Source organism: Acomys minous (genome assembly GCF_964271855.1).
Source record: "Acomys minous genome assembly, chromosome: 16".
NCBI classification, from domain to species: Eukaryota; Metazoa; Chordata; class Mammalia; order Rodentia; family Muridae; genus Acomys; species Acomys minous.
Window position 1 is genome coordinate 66,206,930 of NC_140498.1, and position 3,069 is coordinate 66,209,998.

Below are 3,069 nucleotides of genomic sequence, written 5' to 3' on the forward strand. Positions count from 1 at the left end.
ACACACACACACACACTAAATAAAATAATAAATGTAATTTTAAATATTAAAAAGAAATAGTTGTGTGTCAATGGCTGTGGTGAGCCACAGCTCATGGATACTGTGGGCCCCCTTAAAAATCTTTTGTGGCCAGGCATGGTGGCGCACGCCTTTGATCCCAGCACTCGGGAGGCAGAGGCAGGCGGATCGCTATGAGTTCGAGGCCAGCCTGGTCTACAAAGTGAGTCCAGGGCAGCCAAGGCTACACAGAGAGACCCTGTCTTGCAAAAACGAAAAAAGAAAACAAAAATCTTTTGTGGATGGACAAGTTTCTTTTGAAAAATGGAGACAGAAGCTACGCTTGTGGCAGTCTTTATCTGGCATAGGGAGAAGCAGCTGAAGCCGAGTGATCAGGCGCTCTTTGGGGACTCCGCCTAAGCCCAGCTCCAGGCCCCGCCCAGGCCTTTCTGTGTTTTCCCAGGGCTCATAGGATTTCTCCTCTCTGTGCTAAAGGACAATACTGAACTGGAGTTTGACCAGGGGCTAGAAACCCAGCTTTTCCACTGTGATCATAATAGCATAAGATTATTAATTTTCACAACTATTACTTTAATTGTGTATCTCAAAGAGGTAAGAAGGGTGTATTGGCTCACCTGTAGCCTTGGTTGTCCTGAAACACACTATGTAGACCAGGCTGGCCTCAAACTCACTATGTAGCCTAGGATAACCCTGAACTGCTTGTCCTCCTGGCTCCACCTCTTGAGTCCTGAGATGGCCTCCATTCGGTTTGGTTCTTATAATGCTGGGGACAGAATCCAGCGGTAGATGCTTGCTAGGCAAGCACTCAACAGAACTACATCCACGGCTCCTTCTAAACTCTTCTTTTTGTTGTTGTTGTTGTTTTTTTGTTTTTGTTTTTGTTTTTTGAGACAGGGTTTCTCTGTGTAGCCTTGGCTGTCCTGGACTCCCTTTGTAGACCAGGCTGGCTTCGAACTCACAGCAATCCGTCTGCCTCTGCCTCCCGAGTGCTGGGATTAAAGGCATGCGCCACCACCGCCCGGCTCTTCTTTTTATTTTTTGTAGACAGGATCTCTCTGTGTAGCCCTGACTGTCCTAGACTCACTTTGTAGAGACCAGGTTGGCCTCGAACTTACAGAAATCCGCTTGTCTCTGCCTCCCGAGTGCTGGGATTAAAGGCATGCGCCACCACTGCCCAACATGTTTTTTTTGGTTTTTTGAGACAGGGTTTCTCTGTGTAGCCTTGGCTGTCCTGGACTCACTTTGTGACCAGGCTGGCCTCGAACTCACAGAGATCCACCTGCCTCTGCCTCTGCCTACCACACCCAGCTTGCTTCTGAACTCTTATCTTTTATTTATTTATATATTTATTTATTCATACAGTGCTCTGTCTGCATGTATGTCTACAGCCAGAACAGGGCACCAGATCTCATTATAGACAGTTGTGAGGCATCATGTGGTTGCTGGGAATTGAACTCAGGACCTTTGGAAGAACAGCCAGTGCTCTTAACCTCTGAGCCATCTTTCCAGCCCCATTTCTGACCTCTTATCTTTTTTTTTTTAATATTTCTATTTATTTTTTAAATTTATGTGCATTGGTGTGAGGGTGTCAGATCTTGGAGTTACAGACAGTTGTGAGCTGCCATGTGGGTGCTGGGAATTGAACCTGGGTCCTTTGGAAGAGCGGGCAGTGCGCTTAAGCATTGAGCCATTTCTCCAGCCCTTAAACTCTTATCTTAATTTTTAAAAAGTTGCCCTTCCTTCCCTTCTCTTTTTCTCTGTGCACTTGGGCAAGGGCATGTGTGCATGGCAAGGTGCAAACGCAGAGGTCAAAGGACAGTTTTCTCCTTCCAGGATGTGGGTCCTGGGGATCCAACTAATTTCAGGTGGTCAGATAGGGTGAAGGCCCCTTCCCCGAGGAGCCATTTCCCCAGCTCTAGTAAACCATTTTTAACTAGAAATGCTATGGAGAAAGTCATTATTCATTTATTTAACAAAAATTTATTCAGATTAATGACATACAAAGACAAGTACTGGGTAGAGTCTTTGCTTAGTTATAGGGGTACAGGTACTGGCAGAGAGTTTCTTAGTAGTGTTGAAAAAGAAAAGGAGGAAGAGGAAGAGGAAGAAGAAGAAGAAGAAGAAGAAGAAGAAGAAGAAGAAGAAGAAGAAGAAGAAGAAGAAAGAAGAAAGAAGATACAGGGGCTGGAGAGATGGCTCAGAGGTTAAGAGCACTGACTGCTCTTCCAGAGCTCCTGAGTTCAACTCCCACCAACCACTTGGCTTACAAACATCTATAATGTGATCTGATGGCGTCTTCTGGCATGCAGCCTTAATGCAGGCAGAGCACTGTATAAATGATAAATAAATAAATCTTTAGAAAGAAAGAAAGGAAGAGGGCTGGAGAGATGGCTCAGTCGTTAAGAGCACTTGCTGCTCTTCCAGAGGTCCTGAGTTCAACTCCCAGCAACCACATGGTGGCTCACAACCATCTATACTGGGATCTGTTGCCTTCTTCTGGTGTGCGTGAAGACAGTGTACTCATAAACATAAAATAAATAAGTCTTTAAAAAAAAAAAAAAGAAAGAAAGAACGAAAGAAGATTCAGTGGCCTAGGCACTGATGGGAGGCAGAAGCAAGCGGATCTCTGCGACTTCGAGGCCAGCCTGGTTTACATAGGTAATTCCAAGATAGTCAGAGCTACACAGTGAGACCTCGTCCTAAAACAAACAAAAAAGGCATAGTAAGTCAGACCGTGCAAAGAGCTATAGAGAGTTATGAGGCAAGACAGGGCAAAGTGCACATGAAAGTTTTATGGTTATTATGTAGGATACCTGAGTTCTGTGACAGGTGACTTGGAGCGCGGCTGCAGCGCGAAGGGCTGGGAGCTGTAAGCACGCTGGACTTTCAGCAGAAGACTGCTGAGGTAACTTAGAGACCAGTCGTTTGTGACCTTCTGAACACCTCTGAGGCTTGATAGTACTTTTATGCCACACTCAATATGGCGGCGGCGCCCGGTCCATCCGGGCGCAAGCGGAAGTACGTATGGACGGGCGCCGAAAGTGAGGCACA